Consider the following 11,969-nt stretch of genomic DNA (forward strand, 5'->3'; position numbering starts at 1 on the left):
AATTCTGAAAAAAATAGGTAAAATATATGGTTTTCAAGAAAAATATAAATTAGTGCAATGTCAAGAAGAAATAGAATATCTGAGTAGAACAGTAATGATTAAAGAAACGAATTAATAGTTAAAATCTACCCTGTCCTTTCTCAAAGCAGTGATAAGAAAATAGGCCTAGGAAATTTAGACGAAAGTTGGAACCTTCTTTAGAAGAGATTCTGTCTTATAAAAACAATTATGGAACCTTTAGAAGAGATTCTGTCTTATAAAAACAATTCCATACTAGCATAATCTTGATAATCAGATAAGAAAAGTACAAGAAAAGAAAATTATAGGCAAGTTTGTTTTAAAACTTGATGTAAAATTTCTCAGTAAATTACTAGCAAATTGAATATAAGAGAATATAGAAAATTCTGTTAAGACCAACTAGTGTTTATTAAAATAATACAAGATTTTTTTAAGATTAAAACATCTCTAAATATTATTTACTACATTAACAAAGTCAGGTAAAAATCCATATAACCATCTCAATGGTTGGAGAAAAATCATTCTATAAAAGTCAATATTTGTTTAGGATAAAAACTTCTACAAAACCAAGAATAGAAGATAGAGTTTTTAAGCTAAAGAAAGGTATCTAACAAAAAGTTATAATACAGCTTATACGTAATAAAATTTAAAAGTATTTTCATTAATGTGCTTTATAAGGCAAGGATGTTGATTATAATCAACCAACTTTGTTCTCATGAACCTAACCAACAGGATAAGACAAGAAATAGACCTAAAATATATAGAATTATAAAGAAAAAGGTAAACTACAAATGATCATCTGCATACATTAGCCAAGAGAATCAACTGACAAAATATTACAACTACTAAAAGATTTTAGAAAAGTTACTATATACAAGATTAGCATACTCAAATTAATAGAGTTCTGATTTCTAAAATATAAGCAATTAGAAAATCCCATTCCCAATGGCACCAAAATTTATGAGGTAGACAGAAATGAATTTAGCAAAATATGTGTTAGATTCTCAGAATAAATTCTAAAACTTTGCTGAAGAACATTCAAGTAGGCTTAAAGTAAGCAAAAGATAAACAATCTGAACAAATGGGAATACTCACAATGATGAAGATGCCATTTCTCCCCCAAATCAGTCTTTAAATTCAATGCAAATGCAATCAAAATCCCACTATGAAATTTTTGGAATTTGAGAAACAGATTCAAAACTTAATATGGAATAGAAATATGTAAGACAGAAATATTTAAGACAAATATGAAATCAAATTAAGCAAAAGAAATAGACATAAAGAGGTATCAAGTTTTAATAGAAAGCTTTATTTAAATACATATATTTAACATATAAAAAACAATATAAGGTGTGGTTTTGGAATAGAATACATTGCTGAATAGTATAGAATATAATGTGTACAAGCATATTTGTCTTATGTGGAAATTTATGAGAGGTGCCATTGTAACTCAGTGGGCAGAAGATGGACTATTTACTACCTAATAAGGAGATAAATGACTTTTAGTATGAGAAAAATATAATTTGGCCCTTTTCTTACATCACTTAAAAATCAGACCTATGTGGATTAAATGCCTAATGGTGAAAAACAAAATTTTGGAACTATTAGAAGAAAACACATGAGACAGATTTTTCATCTGGGGATAGAAAAGAGTGTCATGCAAGGTACAAAAGGCACAACACTAAAAAATTTATAAATTTGACCACATTGAAATTAAAGTCCTAATTTATACAATAATGGACACAATATGTAGTTAATGTGAAAACTGAGAAAAAAATTTAAACATATAGAACTGACATAAGATTAGTATCTTTAATAAAAGGAAGATAAAAGGAAATTCTAGAATTCATGAGAAAAAAATAAACAAAGAACTTCCTAGAAAACTAGGCAAATGGAACTGGACTATTCTGAGAAGAGGAAATCAAATTGGTTAACACACATATAAAATGAAACTTAACTTTATTAATTATCAGAGAAGTACAAACTGAAAAAACAAAATACTCTTTCTTACTCATTTGATTGGCAAAAATTAAAATGACAGACTCTATCGAGTTGGCAAGGATAAGGGAAATAAACACTTCCAGCCTGTGGTGGGAGTGTTAATTGTTAAAACAACATTGGAAAGCCTCTTGGTAGTATGTAAGGTACCCACCTTAAACTCTCACTCATGTATCCAAGGAGATAGACACAGAAGTTTGTTGCAGCTTAAAAAAAAAACAGTATTTTAAACCACCTCATGTCCATGAATAGGAGAATATATAAAAGGCACATGATTCTGATCTATGTGCTATTATAAATCTGAGTATGATTTAATTAAATTCATCTCATGACCTGTGTTTTGCCATCGGTTTGGGATAAAAATTATGTCTTCCCTCTTCTTCAGTGATTTTCTAAAATTCTACTTCTATACATTCTTATGGATCCTTAAATGGGGGAAAAAAATGGGCCAGAAATTTAAAAAATAACAAAGCCTTGGTTTCGAAGGATACCCTTAAGTAGTAACCCAAGGCTCGAAAGAAAGAAGAAATTTATGAGACGGATGTAGGAGGAGGATGTGGTTAGAGAAGCATTGGGATGGAGAGCAATGGGGAACTATGTGATACACAGGGCAGGTGGAGGAGGTGTGAAGCGATTTGGAACTCAGAAGCAGTATTGTTCCAATACTAAGTTCTAGGTCAAGTTTTTTTTTTTTTCTGTTTGAAATAAAAGAACATCATGCTATCTCCATGTATTTATTTATTTATTATATTTTTTTAAAAAATATTTATTTAAATTAGTTTCAAGTATACAGTACATTGGTTAGACATCTATATAGTTCATAAAACAACCCCCCCCCCAATTGCTTCCTCCCTCCCTTGGCCCTCCACCTGGCCATCATATTAATGCTAACTGCATTCCCTATGCCGTGCTCCCCGTCCGCGTGACCATCTATCGACTACTAATCTCTATTTCTTTAACCCTTAATCCTATTCTCCCAGACCCCTAAACCCCTACCCTCTGTCCATCACCAAATTGTCTACTATATCTATGAGTCTGTTTTTGATTACTTTGTTCTTTTTGTTCCTTAGATTCCACATATAAATGAAATCATATGGTATTTAAATGGTATTTATCTTTGTCTGGCTATCTCTATTTAAATATTTTTAAAAGCATATATAACCTTTCAAATAGATTCCTACTGCTAAGTTTTGGGCACGAAGACTATGAGACTATTTTCTTCTTTTATGATTACATGTTAATTAAATATTCTGATTACATTACAGAGTGATTACATATTCCCTTGCTTCAGTCTTTCCAAAGGCAGCATTTTAGATGATCTTGAAGTAGTCTTTCATAAATTATCACTTAATAAAAGAAAAGAAGCGTAGCCAATTATAATTAAGTGTTCAAGAGCTAACAGTTTTTTTTTTTTTCTTCAAAAATAAGTTCTGGGAAATGTGTGCAGCCTCGTACTCTGAGAGGAAAAAAACCCTGTAGCATCTGAAAAATGACATTGTTAAATAAATGAGGTGCAAAATTTGATTTACCTTAATATTGTTACAGTCTGGTGGGGAAAATCCACAATATTCTTCATCCTGTCACTTACAAATTAAAAAAGTACCCATTGTTTATTTAGTCCCTAGAATGCTGTGGCTGTCAGTGCAAATGCAGATACTGTGACAGATTTCGGCTCTTCCCCGTTAAGGAACAAGAGGATATTGCATTCGTGCACACACAAGTGAGCATATATATGTCCACTCGTTGAGGACAGGCGTGATGTGTGTGTGTGCGTGCAACAAAATGCATTTGGGTTGCAATGAGTTACAGATTGAGGCAGCTGGTGATACTATGCTGCTCACCTGTCTTGAATAATTTACAAACTTTCACTTCTGGGCAGATTTAGGACTCTCTATCATGCAGATAATTTAGGAGAAAATTTGAAACTTTTGGTAATTGCTCTACTAAATCATTATTTAGGTTTATGTCATTATATCTGTTCAGTTTTGGGTCACCTAAGAAGGTAGAATAGATGTGCTATTCAGGTTCAGGGTAAGTTTAAGCAAAATTAATTATCTGTCTAGTGGTTTATCTGGATTGTGCTGGATCGGCTAATTAAATTTCTGCAGTATATAGTTGGCCAAGTAAATGATGGAAGGATAACTTTGGAAACTGACAACATGGTACTCCGGAATGTTCTAGTAGAATCTATACACTACATGTTCTGCTCTATATAATACAGTTTATTTTGTGTTGTCTTAAATTTTCACGCTTGGCTTTTATGTTCTGTCTCTGTGGCCACGGGAATTAATCATTTGGTTATTTTGTATTGCCTTTCGTGGTAGGATTGATGATTTAAACGTGGGAGGCAGCAGAATCAGGCACACAGCTCAAGTTTTTGTGAATCCTGGCTCTGCTCTTACCAGCTAGCTAACCTTGGCTAAAGTACTAACCTTCCTGAACCTCGGTCTCCACAGCCATATAATGGGGACGATTATGAAACTTGCTTATAGGATGATTGTAAGGATGTATTAGGGTGATAGCAATCTATCCTAGGCATAGTGCAGCACAAATGCATAAACCACGTTAGATATTATTACAAGTCCCCATCATGCAAAGGAATCTATACTTTGCTTCCGTGGCACAGCTTTCTGCTTGGTTTCTTCCTGTCGCCTCTGATAATGTTCTTCTCAAACCTGGCTGCAAATTCGAAGCACTTATGAAGCTTTAAAACAATATAGATGTCAGATCTATTTCCAAATCAATTGGATATGAATTTTGGCTCTAGGCCTGGGTGTCATTATTTCTTAAAGCATCATGATTCTAAGAAGCAGCCAGAGTTGAACTCTACTGGCAAATGAAGTCTTCCCTTTAAAGAGAGTTCAGCTCTTGGCTGCATGGGGCTGCAGGGGTAAAGTGGAGGGATCTCTTTCACTTCACCAAGAAGCAACGGAAAATAGAGCTTATAATCCTGCTTTCATTTTCTCACCTGTCCTCGTTTCGAGCTGTTTGAGTTGGCCTCCACACTTGACAGGGCACACATGACTAGCGGCTGTCTAGGATCTGTTTACCTACGTGGATGGCTGCAGCCTCCTTCTTGACTTTCATGGCAGCCTCATCTGGCTTCCATTCTGTTCCCCTCAATTATTCTGTCTCAGTTTCCTTCATGCACTCCTCTTCCTTCATCTGTCCTTTAGATGTTGCTGGTCTCGAAGGCTTTATTCTTGACCCTTTTTTCTTCTCACATTTCATGTTCTACAGCAGCCATCTCAGCCATGCCCGTGGTTTCCCTCCCATGACAATGAATCCGAACCTCCATTTCTTGGGCTCTAGACTTTGATTACCATGTATGTTATTGTGGTTACACCTCTAGAATAGTTCCTGGCACGTAGAAGGTGCTTACTTATTTTTAAAATTAATCTACCGATGAGTGCAGAGCTTACAAGGTTAATACCAGACTAAGTAGTTTGGATTTTAGCTGAGAGCAATGAGAAATCATTGGAAAATTTTAAAGCATCAGACTGAAATGATTAGATGTGAATTTTTAAAAAGATTTTCTCCAGCCATGGGTTAGGAGATAGATAATAGGAGAGACATCATAAAAAAGATGAAATAAGAATATGGCAAAGCTAATATTTATTGAGTTCATACTATTTGCCAGCCAAAAAGTATTGAGCCATGGACTTCACATGTATGGTCTTATTTAACACACAACCTAGCCGGTGAAACAGGTTTTATTATATTGTCCACTTCTCTGGTAAAAATAAAAACCCTGAGGATTAGAGAGAAAATTTAATATTTGCGTAGTAATACAAAGCAAGTATTGCTGGAGTCCTAATCCTGGAGCACTATGAGGCTCTGAACTAAGGTTTTGGTGGTACAGGTGGAAAGGAGAAAACTGATTCAATAGTTAAGAGACCAGAACTCAATATTATTAAGTAAGTGGCATAGGGAGCGGGTGGGTGGTTCCTGAGCTCGACGTTGCCATCCTGGGCATATCTGTCAGTCTCGATAGACTTACGGGCCCAAAGCGTCAATCCCATTAAATTATCTCTCCTCAACAGATCTCATCATTTTTCATAAATATGAACTGACATTTTTAAACTTACTATCCTGTGCCTTCACCTTGATATCAATTTTTACTTTTACTTATTCAAATATTAGAAATCATGTTAACACTTGAAAACCCGTATCTCAGGTTTTATCTCCTCCATGAAACTTAAAAAAAAATTTTAGCCCAAACAGAATTTCTATTCTTTAGAATATATTATTTACATTCAAAAATTTAGACAGGTGATCAGAGCTTGCACAGCATATTGTTTAAGTGAATGAATTTTGGAGCCAGAAAGACCATTGGTTCAAGTTATTAGCTGATGACTTCAGCAATTATTTAACGGCTATGAGCTGAGCTTTCTCAGCTGTAAAATGGGGATTTCAATGACAAGGAGTATAAAGTACACTGAAAGTTCAATAAAACAACACGTGTACAATACTTAGCACCCTGACCGACACATACTAAGCACCTACTAAATGTTAGCTAATACTACCTTTATTATTCAATGCTTATATTTATCTCGTGGTCTCATAATGTTCTATTTTACACTTGTATGCTTTGGCTTCCCAGAAACAATGTAATTATCTCAAGGGCAGGGAAAGTGTTCTTCGGCACATCTGGCAAATTACTAAATACTCAATAAATGCTAAATGAATGGATGAATGCACAACTTCTTCTGCTTTTCTTTCAGTGACTAGCATTATACTGAACCTATGCTAGATACTTAATAAACACTACTTGAGCGTCTTAAAGTGATTATTAAAAAACAATGATAAGTATGATCTCATGCTTGACTAACCTAATTGAATGGAACACCAAGTACATTGTAAGCAGAGGAATTTTTTTTTTAAATTTCCTAGGCACAGAACATTGTGCTGATGCATTTTCTTGGTACTATCCGTATCTGCATGAATATCTTTATCTAGAAAATTTATACATCCTTCATATATATGCCACCGTAGAACAAGGAGGGTAGAATCTCAGTTTATGAAAAGGGTGTAGCAGAATTCAATTCACTCTCCTTCCTTTTTTCCTCCCCATCTCCCTCCCTGTCTCCCATTCCTTTCTTTCTTTTTCTCTCTCCCTCCTTTCCTTCTTCCCTTCCTTCCTTTCTCCCCGTCCTTCCCTTCCTCCGATTCCTTTCCCTCCTCTCCTTTCTCTTTCTTCCTTCGCTCCCTCCCTTCTTCCTTTTTCCCCTTTCTCCTTTCCCCCTTCCTTCCTTTGTCCCTTCCTATCTCTTTCATTCCTTCCTTTCTTCTTCCCACACCTCCCTCCCTCTCTTCTTCTTTCCTTCCTTTTTCCATTCTGCAAATGAATATCACACGCCTACTTTGCGCAAGGCGCTGCTCCAGCGTCGAGGATCTAAAGAGGAACATGAAGATTCAGTGAGGATGAAGACACAATCACCATCTCAGGGAATTTATAATTTAGGGGAGAGGATAGACCTGTTAATAGAGAATTACAAAACAATGTGATAGAACAAAACACACGGTGTTATGGGGCAAACGTGAGGATCGTAAACAAGAGTTACCGCATCATCATCTGTCATCCTAGAGGTCTAAGGTGTAATTCTTTGAACATACATGTAATTCTTTGAAATCACAACCTTGTGACTTTCAATCTAGAAGAGGTAGAATAAAATTAGGCTGGAGCATTTTTTCTCTTATCACGTTATACATCTGATTATACTGATATATAGTACACAATTACTTGAAACAAGTTCCTATAAAGTCCATAAAACCGAGTGACCTTTTGAGATATAACAAAGGTTATATCTCAAAAGGGTACTGTCATCACTCTCTATGAGTCACCCCATTATCAATATTTTAGACTTTGAAGCAAAATGATGAAAAGTTTACTTAAAGCAATGGTATCAGATAATTAAGCCATTCTTTGGTATATGATACCAATATTTCAGAAATAGGATTCCAAAGTATTTCCAGACATGCGGATGTATGCTGATTGATTTTAGGTTTATCATTCTTCCTTTCGTAACCACACTGATACAAGCGGTTCTCTTCGCATGGGATGTGATTGCAGTGGCATTCGTCACTCTAACATTAAAAGCATGGCACCCATGGATATATATAGAAGTGCCACAATAAAGATTACAAAATGCATATGAATATTTTGTTTACTTGTGTACTGTGATTCATCGTCTACCACATCTACTTCTTATCTAATGCTTTAATTTGTGTCATTAAGTAAATGTCCCTGCACGTTCATAAATATATCCCATAGTCTTATTCTAGAGAATACCCATCAATGTATCTGATTTATTCAGAATGAACAGCTATATATGTACTTGTGCTGTCATCCATGTGACAAACTACAAACTTGGTATCACTATAGAAGCCACTTACAGGAACTAGAATAATTATGTCGCTGCTGTAAATTACAAGGAGATCTCTCATTGGAACCATAGACCGTTAATAGGGTTGTACTCATTACAGATTTATCGGGTTTGCATTTCTTCTGTGACTTGGCATTTATATCTCTGTAAATTCATTTGCATAAGAAATTGAAAGCGATTGATTGAGGCTATTGGAAAAAGAGCCTTCAAATCTCATGAAGTTGTTATCTGCATGGTTGGAGATAGGAGGGTCCTAAATCTGCTCCAAGTGAAGGTCTTAATGAGTTTCCCTTAGACCCCTTCCGTAAGACTATGTGTATCTGAGGCAGATTTGCTAAGGCTACTATTCGATCAAGCTTGGATTGCCAATTACAGGCAGCAAAATCTAGGAGAGGCAATATGCCTCAGCAGTTAGACCATGGTGGCCAACGGCAAAGGCTCTGGAGTCAGATTGCAAGGCTCAGAAATTGGATTTATCTGTGGCTAGCAATATGATCTTGACCAGGTACCCTTTCAACTTCTCTTCCTTCAACTGCACGCTGGAATAATAATGCCATCGACTTTGTTCTTAGTTTTGTGCTGAAAATTCAATGGAAAAAACAAACAAACAACATATATAAGGCACTTGGCAAGGATCTGCCGCACAATAAGTGCTCAATAAATTGCAGCTATTGCAAAACATACATGTATTAATTTTTGAGATATAATTGACATATACATTAGTTTTAAGTGTATGACCTAATGATCTGATATTGTGAAATGATCACCACAATAAGTTTAGTTAACATCCATCAGCATACATAGTTAAAAAATTATTTTTCTTATGATGAGAACTTTTAAGATATATTCTTTTAGCAATTTTCAAACATATAATACTACTAGTATTGCTAACTATAGTCACCATGCTGTACATCACATCCCCAGGTCTTAGTTATCTTATAACTGGAAGCTTATACGTTTTGATTGCCTTCACCTATTTCGCCCTCTCCCTCAGAGGCTGCCTCTGGTAGTCACTAATCTTTTTTTTTTATACATACGAGTTTTGTTTTGTTTTGTTTTGTTTTGTTTTGTTTTTAAGATTCTACGTATAAGTGAGATCACACAATATTTGTATTTCTCTGTCTGATTTATTTTATTTAGTATAATGCCTTCAAGGCTCATCCGTATGGTCACAAATTGCAAAATTTCCTTTTTCATGGCTGAAATTACATTCCAATGCATATATACCACATTTTCTTTATCTATTTAATTTGTTGAGGGACACTCAGGTTGTTTCCGTGTCTTTGCAATTCCAAATCCCGCTGCAACGCACATGCGGGTACAGATTTGAGATTGTGATTTCATTTCCTTTAGATAAATATCCAGAAGTAGAATTGCTACATCATATAGTAGTTCTATTTTTAATTTTTTTGAGGAACCTTCATACTGTTTTCCATAGTGACTGTACCAGTTCCATTCCCATTAACAGTGCGGTATTTCAATTTTTAATATTGATGTAAACATGTTGATGAGATTTATCCTCTCAGATCCCTACTTAAGTGATCTTAATCTCATTCTTAGGCTTAGATTGAAAATGTGTACATTTAAGACAGCAATGGTAGAGATGTAGCTTTTCATAGCTTTATCAAAGTGATGCAGATATCCCTTTTCGGATTTTAACAAAATCTTCACAATTACTGCCCTCTAAGTGAAAGCAACAAAGATCAGAAAACAACCTTCTTACATGTAGTTTCAAGAGTAGAGAAAAAATAAAAGTAAGTTCCATGAACCATCAATAAAAATGAAACAAAAATAGGAAAAAAAATTTTGGAATTTTATGTAACACACACAAACAATTTAGTTTTTACTTAGTTTCATTTAAAAAAAGTATTAACACCAGATTCTCTTATACTGATAATGGGGTCCTTCAAATTGTCATTCAAGGGTGGCAAGCAATTTCAAGCACACACTAATGCTTCGTTTTCATATGGTCATATAGACACGATATGGTTTGGTGGAAAACAGAGACCTGCGTTTTTACCTAATCTCTTCCTCTAAACAGCTGTGTGATAATTCACTTACCCACTCAGATCTGTCTAATGTAAAATAAGGGTGCTGGACTAGATTATCTTTTAAGGTCCCCTCTATCTCTGCTGTCCGGTAAACTTATTGCAATGTCAATGTAGATTTGCAGTTGCAGAAAACCCATATCTGCTTAAGCCTTCTTTTCTATGTGTAATGGTGTGTTTATACTGACTACTGCTTGTTCTCACATTTGCAACACTGCTTATTTCAGAGGGGTTGAGAAAATCTGTCATACTAGAAATATTCAGAATCACAGTTTATTTAAAACAATTAAATAATAGTCTGTGTTTTGCCATTGTGTTTGCATTTAAGATAAAACAACTATTTCATCTGTAAAACAATTTGAAACTAATGATGGTTAAATCACCTAATACTCTTTGATATCAATGTAAATTAATCTGAAATTTAACTCCATTTGTTGGAGCCTTAGCGTCTCCAGGCACTTGTATTAGATCTCCTCTAGGAAATGATTTAAAAACATTCTGACATCAAATCCTTTTTGACTTTGGGGACTGCATTTCAAAGTACAAGAATTTTTCATATTGGATCATAAATCTACTCCATAGAAATTTGGTCTCCTTAGGTTCAGCTTTCGGTTTATGCTTCCAAAAACAATTATACTAATAAAAATGTCTAAGTAGGGGATAAACAGAAGTAGCGAGTATGTCAGAAGCCAAAACAGGATATATATATTTTTACCAGTCAGAGAGGTAGAGACACCTTTTTGGCATTCACTATTATAAAACACAAGATTAATGCAGTTCTCAAAAAGAAGGCTAAGTGCATAAAATAAAAGAGCACAACCATTATCCATCTCAATGGATATGCCTCCAACTTACAAATCCCAACAATACATAAAAAATACATGATGTTATTAGGTGGTGGAAGCTGGCAATATATTGTTCCATAACTTATTTATATAAGGCTGTCCTGGGAAGCAGTGTGTAACTCTGCTGGCTAGGCAAATAGAAGTTGGGACTTGAGTTGTTGTTTATGGAAAGTCAGAGGGTGACTGACAAACACTTCTTGAAACAGATGAAACATGGAACATATTAACACCTCTGTCATTATTTTCTGGACCAGTCCTCAGTTTTCTTCTAAGCTTCTGCTGATTTCACAAAACCAGGGTCATCTCATCGTTTTGTCTAAACTTTGTACTCAATTGTTTACATCATTAGTGGATGTATTAAACTAATAAATGTCTTGAAAACTAGGAGGTGGTTGCAGTCAATCACGGAGTTATTTGAAAGGACTGCCTCTGTCTCTAGCTAAAATACTGGAGCCTGGTTTGGGCTTCCATGGGACTAGGGCTGCTTGTGATGTCAGGGGTCATTAGAAGGGAATGTCCCCAGCAGTAGGTTACCAATGGACCTCCATAAATGGCATACATGGAGGTCCATTGATATCGATAAGAAATAGAATGGAAATAATGGTCAGCCGCAGGAAAGGAACTCTTGAATCTAGAAGTTCAGGGACGCTGGGCCCTTGACAGAGAGAACACAT

The sequence above is a fragment of the Pteropus vampyrus genome, unplaced genomic scaffold (assembly GCF_000151845.1).
Source record: "Pteropus vampyrus isolate Shadow unplaced genomic scaffold, Pvam_2.0 Scaffold78, whole genome shotgun sequence".
Classification (NCBI taxonomy): domain Eukaryota; kingdom Metazoa; phylum Chordata; class Mammalia; order Chiroptera; family Pteropodidae; genus Pteropus; species Pteropus vampyrus.